The 15,218-nt window shown below is 38.1% G+C and overlaps 1 long non-coding RNA gene across 1 annotated transcript in view; it reads right to left on the minus strand.

Annotated features, from left to right (window-relative positions):
• Positions 1–4,742: 4,742 nt before the first annotated feature.
• The window catches only part of LOC105499828 (uncharacterized), a 50,021-nt gene continuing 39,545 nt past the window's right edge, over positions 4,743–15,218 (minus strand). The window contains exon 4 of the long non-coding RNA XR_011607486.1: positions 4,743–4,914. This is a non-coding gene — a long non-coding RNA (uncharacterized lncRNA). The remainder of the gene's footprint in view (positions 4,915–15,218) is intronic.

The following is a 15,218-nucleotide window of genomic DNA, read 5'->3' on the forward strand; positions in this document are numbered from 1 at the left end:
CAATCCTAAGTCAAAAGAACAAAGCTGGAGGCATCACGCTACCTGACTTCAAACTATACTACAAGGCTACAATAACCAAAACAGCATGGTACTGGTACCAAAATGGAGATATAGACCAATGGAACAGAACAGAGCCCTCAGAAATAATACCACACATCTACAGCTGTCTGATCTTTGACAAACCTGAGAGAAACAAGAAATGGGGAAAGGATTCCCTATTTAATAAATGGTGCTGGGAAAATTGGCTAGCCATATGTAGAAAGCTGAAACTGGATCCTTTCCTTACTCCTTATACGAATTTGATTCAAGATGGATTAGAGACTTAAATGTTAGACCTAAAACCATAAAAAAACCGAGAAGAAAACCTAGGTAATACCATTCAGGACATAAGCATGGGCAAGGACATCATGTCTAAAACACCAAAAGCAATGGCAACGAAAGCCAAAATTGACAAATGGGATCTAATTAAACTAAAGAGCTTCTGCACAGCAAAAGAAACTACCATCACAGTGAACAGGCAACCTACAGAATGGGAGAAAATTTTTACAATCTACTCATCTGACAAAGGGCCAATATCCAGAACCTATAAAGAACTCAATCAAATTTACAAGAAAAAAACAAACAACCCCATCAAAAAGTGGGCAAAGGATATGAACAGACACTTCTCAAAAGAAGACATTCATACAGCCAACATGAAAATGTGCTCATCATGAAAAAAAATGTGTTCAACATGAAAAAATGCTCATCGTCACTCACCATCAGAGAAATACAAATCAAAACCACAAGAGATACCATCTCACACCAGTTAAAATGGCAATCATTAAAAAATCAGGAAACAACAGGTGCTAGAGAGGATGTGGAGAAATAGAAACACTTTTACACTGTTGGTGGGACTGTAAACTAGTTCAACCATTGTGGAAAACAGTGTGGCGATTCTTCAAGGATCTAGAACTAGAAATACCATATGACCCAGCCATCCCATTACTGGGGATATACCCAAAGGATTATCAATCATGCTGCTGTAAAGACACATGACATGTATGTTTATTGCGGCACTATTCACAATAGCAAAGATTTGGAATCAACCCAAATGTCCATCAGTGACAGACTGGATTAAGAAAATGTGGCACATATACACCATGAAATACTATGCAGCCACAAAAAAGGATGAGTTTGTGTCCTTTTTCGGGACATGGATGCAGCTGGAAACCATCATTCTCAGCAAATTATTGCAAGAACAAGAAACCAAATACCGCATGTTCTCACTCATAGATGAGAACTGAACAATGAGATCACTTGGACACAGGAAGGGGAGCACAGGAAGAGAAAAAAGAGAAGAATCAAGTAGACATAATAACAAATGATAAAGGGGACTTGGTATGGTGGCTCATGTCTGTAATCCCAGCACTTTGGGAGGCCAAAGTGGGTGGATCACAAGGTCAGGAGTTCAAGACCAGCCTGGCCAATATGGTGAATCCCATCTGTACTAAAAATACAAAAATTAACTGGGTGTGGTGGTGCGTGCCTGTAGTCCCAGCTACTGGGGAGGCTGAGGCAGAAGAATTGCTTGAACCCCAGAGGTGGAGGTTTCAGTGAGCCGAGATTGCACCACTGCATTCCAGCTTGGGTGACAGAGTGAGACTCCATCTCAAAAAAAAAAAAAAAAAAAAAAGATAAAGGGGGTATCCTTGTTGATCCCACAGAAATACAAACTACCCTCAGAGAATACTAGAAACACCTCTCTGCAAATAAACTTGAAAATCTAGAAGATATGGATACATTCCTGGCACATACACCCTCCCACCACAAAATCAGGAAGAAGTCGAATCCCTGAATAGACCCATAACAAGTTCTGAAATTGAGGCAGTAATTAATAGCCTACCAACCAAAAAAAACCCAGGACCAGATGGATTCATTGCTGAATTATACTGGAGATATAAAGAGAAGCTGGTACCATTCCTTCTGAAACTATTCCAAACAATGGAAAAAGAGGGACTCCTCCCTAACTCATTTTATGAGGCTGGCATCATCCTGATACCAAAACCTGGCAGAGACACAACAAAAAAAGAAAATTTAAGGCCAATATCCCTTATGAACATTGATGTGAAAATCCTCAATAGAAGACTGGCAAAATGAATCCAGCAGCACATACAAAAGCTTATCCACTAAGTGCAACACTTTTTTTTAAGAGTCATGCTTCAATAAACACTTCCATTTAGTCAGGAGACTATCTCTTTAAATCTAACATAGATTATAGCCTTGAAATGAATAAGATTCTTCTTTTATGTACTCAACAGATGTTTACTTACAGCCTATTTTATGCTGGGTAGTATTATGGGAACTGGAGAGAGAAGGTCTGTCTTTATGGAGTTTGCAGTATAGTGACAGAGGTAGAACATAAATGCATAAACAGTTCCACATTAAAGTGATGGATGTACTAAGTGCTATGAAGAAATATATTAGCCAAGTGTGGTGGTGCTCACCTGTGGTCCCAGCTACTTGCGAGGCTGAGACAGGAGGACTGCTTGAGCCCCAGAGTTTGAGGCTTCAGTGATCCATGATTGTGCTACTGCACCCCACCCTTGGTGACAGAGTGAGACACTTTCTAAATAAAAAGTATAATAATACAAAGAAAATAAGGTAGGGTAATCACATTCAGGGGTCAGGGGCTGCTACTTTAGATAGGGAGCTCTGGAACAATCTTTTTGAGGAGATGACACTTGAGCAGGTCAGCTATGATGGAGTGAGTTAAGCAAATGTCTAGAGGGCAGAGAGAAGAAACACTGTGCAAAGTCTGAATGCAGACAGCACTTGATGAGCTCAAAGACCACTACAAAGACCAGTCAGGCTACAGGCACTGGGAGGAGGAAAGGAGAATGCACAAAATCCGAGGAGCAGATAAACACAGACCGTAATAAACAGCTTGGATTTCTTTGTTAATTGTGATAGGTAACCACTGGAGGATTCAGAGCTGGGAATGAAATGGTGTAAGATATGTTCTTACAGGAATAGTCCAGCTTTATGGGAGAACAGATTACGGATTGCCATAAATAGAATAATAATAAATGAAAAAGCAAGTTAGAAATGATTATATCTGTCCAGGGGTTGATACTGGTGGTGTTAGAACTGTGAGGTCCAGTATGACAGCCACCAGCTGCATTTAGTTGTTTACATTTAAATTAATTAAAATACCATAAAATTTATCCCTACCGGGGGCTTGGGAGGAAAGGGAGAATGAGGAGTTATTGCTTAATGAGTACAGAGTTTCAGTTTGGGGTGAAAAATTTTTTGGAAATACATAGTTTTGATGATTGCACAACATTCTGAATGTAATTAATGCATCTGAATTTTATGTTTAAAATGGCAAAGCTTATTACGTATGCTTTACCACAATAAAACATTATAAAATTAATCACAGAACCAAAACTCTAAAACCATTCTTAAAAATTGTATAAATTTAAGGAGTCCAAGTGCAATTTTGTTATGTGGGTATATTGGGTAGGAGTGAAGTCTGGGCTTTTAGTGTGTTTATCACTGGAACAATGTACACTGAATCCACTAAGTAATTTCTCATCATCCTTTCCCCTCCCACCCTCTCACCCTTCTGAGTCTACAGTGTCTTATCATTTTACACTCTTTGTTCATGTGTACACATTATATATTTCCCATTTTTAAGTTAGAACATGCAGTATTTGATTTTATGTTTCTGAATTGCAAAACTATAAAACTCTTGGAATAAAAAATAGCAATAAATCTTCATGGCCTTGGATTTGGCAATAGTTTCTTAGATATGGCACCAAAAGCACAGTGATAAAAGAAAATGTACTGGGCTTCATCAAAATGAGAAACATTTGTGTTTCAAAGGACATAACAAAGAAAATAAAAGGACAGCCAGAAAAGTGGAGAAAATGTTTGCAACATATATATTTGATTAGAAATCTGTATCCAAAATGCACAAAAAACTTTTACAACTCAACAGTAAACAGAAAAAATACATAAAAATAGGCAAAATATTTAAATAGGCATTTTTTGTGAAGAAGATATGAGTGTCCAATAAGTGCATGAAGAAAAGCGTAACATCACAAGCCATCAAGAAAATACAAAATCAAAACCACAAGGAGATACCACTTAACACCCACTAGTGTACCCACAATAAAAAATGACAAACAGCTGGACGCGGTGGCTCACGCCTGTAATCCAGCACTTTGGGAGGCTGAGGCGGGCAGATCACGAGGTCAGGAGATTGAGACCATCCTGGGTAACATGGTGAAACCCCGTCTCTACTAAAAAATACAAAAAATTAACCGGACGTGGTGGCGGGTGCCTGTAGTCTCAGCTACTTGGGAGGTTGATGCTAGAGGATGGCGTGAACCCGAGAGGCGGAGCTTGCAGTGAACTGAGATCACGCCACTGGACTCCAGCCTGGTGAGGCCGTAGAGAAATTAGATCTTTCATACATTGCCGGTAGGAAAGTAAAATAGCACACACTTTGAAAAACTGTGAGGTGATTGCTGAAAAGGTTATGCATAGGTACTTTATGACCCAGCAATTCCATTCCTACGTACATACCCAAGATAAATGAAAACTTATGAATGAAACGTACGAAAGCTTGTTTCTAAATATTATAGCAGTATTATCATAATTCTGAATAATACACACTAAATCGAAGGGATATTAAAAGTAATATTGTAGAAATAAAGTTAAAAATATAAAATTTTTACCAGAGACTGATTTACCTGATTCAAATTACTTCTTACAGTCTTCAATTTCATATTTTGTATATTCGGAGAGCCAGTTCAAGTTGCTTCACTTGTAACTTTTTCTTACGTTGCTCTTCGATTCTTCCTAATTCTTGCCTAATTTTTTCATTTAATATATTGGCATTTCTTCTCTTCTTCTTGGTTTAAAGTCAATCTGCCATTAAATATACTTATATTAAAATTCATTTTGTTAGAAAATAGAATTCACTTTGAGATCTACTTCTTCCTATATTGGTTTATTATTCCAAAAAAATTCCTATATTCTTGAATATTTTTTTCTTTTCTAGTTCTGAGGTATTTACTTTATTACTAGACTCTCTTCCAAATGACACACATACCTGAAAAATAGTGAGAAAAGAACATCTTCTAGTTAAAAATGTTCTGTTACTAGTAACTTCAACAACTGTTATGGAAAAGAATACAGGAAGCTATCCAGTAAATTTATAAGCTGAAAAGTATTATTTTAAAAATATAACTGTAAAATTACTCCTCAATGTGGACAGATCATTTAGAGTTAACCAATTAAAATGACATTACTTTTGTAAACAAGTTTGCAGAATTATTAGATATAAATATTCATCTTTATAAAATAAGGCAAGTATCCCTAAAAATAATTATAATATTAAAATCTGAGACTAGGCTAAATAATCTAACATCTATTATCCCATGTATCTTTTGTTTCTTTTTTTAGTAATAATTTAAATGTATCTTGCTGATTATTATATATTTTATCAACAAATTTTAAATCTCTTTTAGAATAAGACAGAATATAATATTTAATTAAACAACAAAAATAATATGTATTTTTAACATGAACTCTGAATTAATTTTATTTATGTAGGAGAGAGAGATATTGAATATGCTAATCATAAATTACTCTACATTTTTCTTTATACTCCATGCATATTAAGATTACAAGTGTATAATTAAAAGAAAATGATTATCGGGGGTAGAGGAATGGCCATTTCACACTCTCTTTGTTGAACTATGAATGAATATAAATTTTCGTGAGAACAATTAAGAAGTAATGAACAAAGAACTTCTTAAAAACTTCCTATAACTTAACCAAATATTTTTATATTGAAGAATTTATTCCAAGTCAATAATTAGAATGGTAGAAAAAGACTTACATACAGTTATGCCTTGCAACACTTATTATAACACACAAAAAAATAAAAATAAGAAAATTTAACTTGTTAAGTAAATAATGGGGTTTCCAAATAATGGCCTTCTATATAGCCATTAAAATTGTGATTTAAATAAATATGCATTTAATTATCAGGAGAAGTATTCACAGTTAAAAACTTGCATTATTTAAAAGAATTTGGCACTCTATAAGACAGATATATTTTTCTCCAGTTAAACCTCAGAAGGTAAGTCAGCTAGTACAAAAAGTATCCTATATACTAGTATGTTATACCTCACCCTACAGAGCTCTTGTTTCCATTTAATTTTTTGATTCTCTGTGATTTTATTTCTTTTGCTTCTGATCGTTCCTTTTGTAGTACACAAAGCTTCTTTTTCATTTGTTTCATTTTTGCTGTAAGTTGTTCACAGGGACTTTTTTTTTTTGGACAGAGTCTCGCTCTGTCGCCCAGGCTGGAGTGCAGTGGTGCAATTTCCTCTAACTGCAAGCTCCGCCTTCTGGGTTCACGCCATTCTCCTGCCTCAGCCTCCCGAGTAGCTGGGACTACAGGCACCCGCCACCACGCCTGACTAATTTTGTTTTTACATTTTTAGTAGAGACGGGGTTTCACTGTGTTAGCCAAGATGGTCTTGATCTCCTGACCTCATGATCCTCCCGCCTCAGCCTCCCAAAGTGATGGGATTACAGGTGTGAGCCAAGGCGCCCGGCCCACAGGGATATTTTTTAAGTTCCCTTGCTTTTTCACAAGAAAGAACTGCATCCAAGATTTTTGATAGACTAGTTGAATCTGTCTCAAGGAGGAGATAGAAATAAAATATATTAGTACTTTTGGGACATAAAGAACCGCATATTTCAACAATCACTAATTCATACACTGAACAAATATATATTGATTGCCTACCATGTGGAAGGCATTATACTAAGCTCTGCAGATTAAACAGAAAAAAAAGAAAAGAAAAAAAAAAACTCTGCCCTTCCTTAACTTAAAATGTGCTGAAAGACAAAGCCCCAGAAAAGTGACAATTATAAATTCAGATAGATACTACAAGAAAACAGATTGCTAAGAATTAGATCTATACTAGGCTCATGGAAAATTCCCCCGAGGAATGTATAGCTACACTGAGGAATGAAGACTGAAAAGGAAGCAGTTGAGCAAACAGGGAAGGAAAGCATTTTAGCCAGTGTGTGGCATGTGCTGAAGCTCTAGTGTAGTCTGCCTCTAGCCAAGAGAGAACAGCAGGTACTGATTTTTCTTTGTAGCTAAAATAAATAAAATCAAAACCCACAAAATACATTAAACAATTTTTTAGACACTGGACATTAGGCAAAGAAGATAATAATCCCTGAAAAACAGAAAAAAAAAAAAAAGGTTTTATGAAGTTTCAGCTTCCTACCTTGACAGAGATTCCGAGACATGACACAGGAAGAAAAAACTGAGGTGGGATCTATCAGACTCTCTTGGTTACACTGATGAAGCTTAGTGTCTGGTAAAACCAAAACAGACAGACATTATAGAATAAACACTGAGGAGGAGCTAGAGGTACAGAGGCAACAGCAAGAAATCCCTGTAAACCCCCTGTCAGTATTCAGCAAAATTTTGAACATTGCCTGTGAGCTAGAAAACTACCTAAGGGGGTGGGGGGTGGCTTATAAAATTAGAGGAAATCACACCTGGTGCTTGCACAGTGCCAAGAAGTGTGTCTATTTTTATAGATTTGCCTGGGAAAACCCAGACTTCATGGGAAAATGAATAGTCAGAAAGGCCTTGCCTCAGGTGTGGGGAGTTAGCTCATACCATAAAAAGCAAAAATGAAAAGGGTCAAGCTGTTTATAAGTAACTCTATTCTACTATAAAAATCAAGAAGATAAGTAAAGCATAGAAGATACTTTTAAAAACCAAATTGCACTTGTAGAGATACAAGTTACAATGCCGGAGATGAAAGCTGCACTGAGTAGATATGAGCATAGATTAATTCACCATCACGAAAGAAAAGATTCACAAATTTGAGACACTAGTGAACTATGAGCAAACTTCCAGCAGATAATATATAAGTCCCCAAAGAGGTAGGAGGAGAGGCAGAAAAAAAATTTGGGAAAAATTGGCTAAATATATTCTAAACTTAATGAAAGTCATAATCCCACAGATCTAGGCTGGGATCTGGCTGATAGAAATGAAAATATATGATTGTAATTTCTTATGCCATCTATGTTACTATATAATATTACTTGAAGGTGGGTTGTGATGAGGTAAATTCATACACTATAAATCCTAAAGCAACTACTAAGACAGCAAAGAGTTATACCTAATACCAAATAAACTTATACCAAAAAAGATATGACAAAATTATAAAGAAATGTAAAACTAGATTAATAACTAAAAATGTTATACATGTATAGATATGTAACTAAATCATAAAAATTACTAAACTAGTCTGAAGGAAGCAGAAAAAGGAAAAAAGCAAAGCAAATAAGATCTGGGACTAATAGAAATCAAACAGCGTGATGACAGACAACTCTAATCATATCAATAATTACATTATAAATTAAAGTGGTCTAAAGACCTCTGCTCAAAGGCGGATTTTCAGAATGGATAAAAAAGCAAGACTTACATGTATAATGCCTAAAAGAAATAAACTTTAAATATAAAGACAAAAATTGGTTAAAAGATGAAACAAGATACACCACACTAACACTTGGATAAAAGAAGGCTGAGGAAGAGTATTAATACCAAAGTACATTTCATAGCAAAAATATTACCAGCAATGAACAAGGTTATTTTATAGTGACAAATGGTTCAATTAATCAAGAAAACGTAACAGTCCTAAATATTGATGTACATAATAACATAAATGCTTCAAAATACATGATACAAAAATTGATAGAACTGCAAAAGAAATGGACGAATTCCCAAGTATAGTCTAAAATTTCTAAACCCCTTACTCAAGTGGTATAATGAGGCAGAAAATTCTGGAAAAATGTTGGCATGTGTACTCACCAGTCTAGACATTTTCCCACCCCTGTGTTTGTATGCTGCTTTAGTTACAAAAAGTTAGGTAGGCTCTTGGGAGATTTCTTCTTGGATACCAGAAATATCAACCACATCAACAGTATACCTAATAACTCTAAAATAATTCTTTTGAACAGATTACCAGTAAAGAACTTGTAAGTTAAATCCAGTAGACCTTTCAGTAATTTTACTGCTTGAAATTCTCACACTTAAAAGATATTTGCAACATCACTTTCTCTGACTCCTCTTCTACGTTTCTTTAGCCACTGCTCAGTCTCCTTTACCAAGTCCTTTGACTCTTGTGAAATTTTGATATTCCCAGAGTTTTGTCAATGACTTTCTTTTTATTCTACATCTACTACATCATGGAAAAGCTCATTGAGATCTATGGCTTTGCCTAATAATTATAATAAAATTATTCTAAACCTGCATCTTCAACCAGAGTTCTATCTCCAGCTAGAAATGCCTATAATCCCGGCCGGGCGCGGTGGCTCAAGCCTGTAATCCCAGCACTTTGGGAGGCCAAGACGGGCGGATCACTAGGTCAGGAGATCGAGACCATCCTGGCTAACACGGTGAAACCCCGTCTCTACTAAAAAATACAAAAAACTAGCCGGGCGAGGTGGCGGGCGCCTGTAGTCCCAGCTACTCAGGAGGCTGAGACAGGAGAATGGCCCGAACCCGGGAGGCGGAGCTTGCAGTGAGCTGAGATCGGGCCACTGCACTCCAGCCTGGGCGACAGAGCGAGACTCCGTCTCAAAAAAAAAAAAAAAAAAAAAAAGAAATGCCTATAATCCCATTACCTACTGAAAATATCCCACATGAATGTTTCATTGAACTCAATATGTAAAGAAAACTGTTGGGCTGTCCCATGACTGTTTGCTCTTCTCTGGTAACCTGACAATTTCCTACTCCTTCCCCATGAGCGTTGTAAATGCTTGTGCACAATCTGAAAATTTATGAATGACCTGAGAGGGTATCTGTCCCCTAGCTTTTTAAACTCAATAATCACTAAACCGGGGGCGGAGCAAGATGGCCGAATAGCTCCAGTCTCCAACTCCCAGTGCCAGCAACATAGAAGACTGGTGATTTCTGGATTTTCAACTGAGGTACTGGGTTCATCTCACTAGGGAGTGCGGGACAATCGGTGCTGGTCAGCTGCTGCAGCCCGTTGAGCGAGAGCTGAAGCAGGGAGAGGTATCGCCTCACCTGGAAAGTGCAAGGGGGAAGGGAATTGCTTTTCCTAGCCGGGGAACTGAGACACACAACACCTAGAAAATTGGGTAACTCCCACCCCAATACTGTGCTTTACCAAGGATCTTAGCAAATAGGCACATCAGCAGATTATATCCCACACCTGGCAGGGAGCGTCCCAGGCCCATGGAGCCTCCCTCATTGCTAGCACAGCAGTCTGTGATCTACCAGCAAGGCAGCAGCAAGGCTGGGGGAGGGGTGCCCGCCATTGCTGAGGCTTAAGAAGGTAAACAAAGCCTCTGGGAAGCTTGAACTGGGTGGAGCTCACAGCAGCTCAAGGAGTCCTGCCTGTCTTTGTAGACTCTACCTCTGGGGACAGGGCACAGCTAAACAACAACAACAACAGCAACAAAAAAAGGCAGCTGAAACCTCTGCAGACACAAATGACTCTGTCTGACAGCTTTGAAGAGAGCAGTGGATCTCCCAACATGGAGGTTGAGATCTGAGAACGGACAGACTGCCTGCTCAAGTGGGTCCCTGACCCCTGAGTAGCCTAACTGGGAGACATCCCCCACGAGGGGCAGACCAACACCCCACACCTCACACGGTGGAGTACACCCCTGAGAGGAAGCTTCCAAAGCAAGAATCAGACAGGTACACTCGCTGTTCAGCAATATTCTATCTTCTACAGTCTCTGCTGCTGATACCCAGGCAAACAGGATCTGGAGTGGACCTCAAGCAATCTCCAACAGACCTACAGCTGAGAGTCCTGACTGTTAGAAGGAAAACTAACAAACAGGAAGGACACCCACACCAAAACCCCATCAGTACGTCACCATCATCAAAGACCAGAGGCAGATAAAACCACAAAGATGGGGAAAAAGCAGGGCAGAAAAGCTGGAAATTCAAAAAATAAGAGCACATCTCCCCCTGCAAAGGAACGCAGCTCATCGCCAGCAACGGATCAAAGCTGGACAGAGAATGACTTTGACGAGATGAGAGAAGGAGGCTCCAGTCCATCAAACTTCTCAGAACTAAAGGAGGAATTACGTACCCAGCGCAAAGAAACTAAAAATCTTAAAAAAAGAGTGGAAGAATTGATAACTAGAATAATTAATGCAGAGAAGGCCATAAACGAACTGACAGAGATGAAAATCATAACACAAGAAATACGTGACAAATGCACAAGCTTCAGTAACCGACTCGATCAACTGGAAGAAAGAGTATCAGTGATTGAGGATCAAATGAATGAAATGAAGTGAGAAGAGAAATCTAAAGAAAAAAGAAGAAAAAGAAATGAACAAGAAGTATGGGATTATGTAAAAAGACCAAATCTACATCTGATTGGGGCACCTGAAAGTGAGGGGGAAAATGGAACCAAGTTGGAAAACACTCTGCAGGATATCATCCAGGAGAACTTCCCCAACCTAGTAGGGCAGGCCAACATTCAAATTCAGGAAATACAGAGAACGCCACAAAGATACTCCTTGAGAAGAGCAATTCCAAGACACATAATTGCCAGATTCACCAAAGTTGAAATGAAGGAAAAAATCTTAAGGGCAGCCAGAGAGAAAGGTCACGTTACCCACAAAGGGAAGCCCATCAGACTAACAGCAGATCTCTCAGCAGAAACTCTCCAAGCCAGAAGAGAGTGGGGGCCAATATTCAGCATTCTTAAAGAAAAGAATTTTAAACACAGAATTTCATATCCAGTCAAACTAAATTTCACAAGTGAAGGAGAAATAAAATCCTTTACAGATAAGCAAATGCTTATTTTGTCACCACCAGGCCTGCCTTACAAGAGACCCTGAAGGAAGCACTAAACATGGAAAGGAACAACCAGTACCAGCCATTGCAAAAACATGCCAAAATGTAAAGACCATCGAGGCTAGGAAGAAACTGCATCAACTAACGAGCAAAATAACCAGTTAATATCATAATGGCAGGATTAAGTTCACACATAACAATATTAACCTTAAATGTAAATGGACTAAATATTCCAATTAAAAGACACAGACTGGCAAACTGGATAAAGACTCAAGACCCATCAGTTTGCTGTATTTAGGAGACCCATCTCACATGCAGAGACATACATAGACTCAAAATAAAGGGATGGAGGAAGATCTACCAAGCAAATGGAGAACAAAAAAAGCAGGGGTTGCAATACTAGTCTCTGATAAAACAGACTTTAAACCATCAAAGATCAAAAGAGACAAAGAAGGCCATTACATAATGGTAAAGGGATCAATTCAACAGGAAGAGCTAACTATCCTAAATATATATGCACCCAATACAGGAGCACCCAGATTCATAAAGCAAGTCCTTACAGACTTACAAAGAGACTTACACTCCCATACAATAATAATGGGAGACCTCAACAGCCCACTGTCAACATTAGACAGATCAATGAGACAGAAAGTTAACAAGGATATCCAGGAATTGAACTCATCTCTGCAGCAAGCAGACCTAATAGACATCTACAGAACTATCCACCCCAAATCAACAAAATATACATTCTTCTCAGCACCACATCACACTTATTCCAAAATTGACCACATAATTGGAAGTAAAGCACTCCTCAGCAAATGTACAAGAACAGAAATTATAACGCACTGTCTCTCAGACCACAGTGCAATCAAACTAGAACTCAGGACTAAGAAACGCAATCAAAAAAACCGCTCAACTACATGGAAACTGAATAACCTGCTCCTGAATGACTACTGGGTACATAACAAAATGAAGGCAGAAATAAAGATTTCTTTGAAACCAATGAGAACAAAGATACAACATACCAGAATCTCTGGGACACATTTAAAGCAGTGTGTAGGGGGAAATTTAGAGCACTAAATGCCCACAAGAGAAAGCTGGAAAGATCTAAAACTGACACTCTAACATCACAATTGAAAGAACTAGAGAAGCAAGAGCAAACACATTCAAAAGCTAGCAGAAGGCAAGAAATAACTAAGATCAGAGCAGAACTGAAGGAGATAGGGACACAAAAAACCCTCCAAAAATCAATGAATCCAGGAGTTGGTTTTTTGAAAAGATCAACAAAATTGATAGACCGCTAGCAAGACTAATAAAGAAGAAAAGAGAGAAGAATCAAATAGATGCAATAAAAAATGATAAAGGGGATATCACCACCGACCCCACAGAAATACAAACTACCATCAGAGAATACTATAAACACCTCTATGCAAATAAACTAGAAAATCTAGAAGAAATGGATAATTTCCTGGACACTTACACTCTCCCAAGACTAAACCAGGAAGAAACTGAATTCTTGAATAGACCAATAGCAGGCTCTGAAATTGAGGCAACAATTAATAGCCTACCAACCAAAAAAAGTCCAGGACCAGATGGATTCACAGCTGAATTCTACCAGAGGTACAAGGAGGAGCTGGTACCATTCATTCTGAAACTATTCCAATCAATAGAAAAAGAGGGAATCCTCCCTAACTCATTTGATGAGGCCAACATCATCCTGATACCAAAGCCTGGCAGAGACACAACAAAAAAAGAGAATTTTAGACCAATATCCCTGATGAACATCGATGCAAAAATCCTCAATAAAATACTGGCAAACCGGATCCAGCAGCACATCAAAAAGCTTATCCACCATGATCAAGTGGGCTTCATCCCTGGGATGCAAGGCTGGTTCAACATACGGAAGTCAATAAACGTAATCCAGCATATAAACAGAACCAAAGACAAAAACCACATGATTATCTCAATAGATGCAGAAAAGGCCTTTGACAAAGTTCAACAGCCCTTCATGCTAAAAACTCTCAATAAATTCGATATTGATGGAATGTATCACAAAATAATAAGAGCTATTTATGACAAACCCACAGCCAATATCATACTGAATGGGCAAAAACTGGAAAAATTCCCTTTGAAAACTGGCACAACACAGGGATGTCCTCTCTCACCACACGTATTCAACATAGTGTTGGAAGTTCTGGCTAGGGCAATCAGGCAAGAGAAAGAAATCAAGGATATTCAGTTAGGAAAAGAAGAAGTCAAATGTCCCTGTTTGCAGACGACATGATTGTATATTTAGAAAACCCCTTTGTCTCAGCCTAAAATCTCCTTAAGCTGATTAGCAACTTCAACAAAGTCTCAGGATACAAAATCAATGTGCAAAAATCACAAGCATTCCTATGCACCAATAACAGAAAAACAGAGAGCCAAATCCTGAGTGACCTCCCATTTACAATTGCTTCAAAGAGAATACCTAGGAATGCAACTTACAAGGGATGTGAAGGACCTCTTCAAGGACAGCTACAAACCACTGCTCAATGAAATAAAAGAGGACACAAACAAATGAAAAAACACTCCATGCTCATGGATAGGAAGAATCAATATTGTGAAAATGGCCATAATGCCCAAGGTAATTTATAGATCCAATGCCATCCCCATTAAGCTACCCATGACTTTCTTCACGGAATTGGGAAAAAACTACTTTAAAGTTCATGTGGAACCAAAAAAGAGCCCACATTGCCAAGACAATCCTAAGCCAAAAGAACAAAGCTGGAGGCATCACGCTACCTGACTTCAAACTACACTACAAGGCTACGGTAACCAAAACAGCATGGTACTGGTACCACGACAGAGATATAGACCAATGGAACAGAACAGAGCCCTCAGAAATAATACAACATATATACAACCATCTGATCTTTGACAAACCTGACAAAAACAAGAAATGGGGAAAGGATTCCCTATTTAATAAATGGTGCTGGGAAAACTGGCTAGCCATATGTAGAAAGCTGAAACTTGATCCCTTCCTTACATCTTACACAAAAATTCATTCAAGTTGGATTAAAGACTTAAATGTTAGATCTAAAACCATAAAAACCCTAGAAGAAAACCTAGGTAATACCATTCAGGACATAGGCATGGGCAAGGACTTCATGTCTAAAACACCAAAAGCAATGGCAACGAAAGCCAAAATTGACAAATGGGATCTAATTAAACTAAAGAGCTTCTGCACAGCAAAAGAAACTACCATCAGAGTGAATAGGCAACCTACAGAACAGGAGAAATTTTTGCAATCTACTCATCTGACAAAGGGCTAATATCCAGAATCTATAAAGAACTTAAATTT

This window comes from Macaca nemestrina, chromosome 9 (genome assembly GCF_043159975.1).
Source record: "Macaca nemestrina isolate mMacNem1 chromosome 9, mMacNem.hap1, whole genome shotgun sequence".
NCBI lineage: Eukaryota > Metazoa > Chordata > Mammalia > Primates > Cercopithecidae > Macaca > Macaca nemestrina.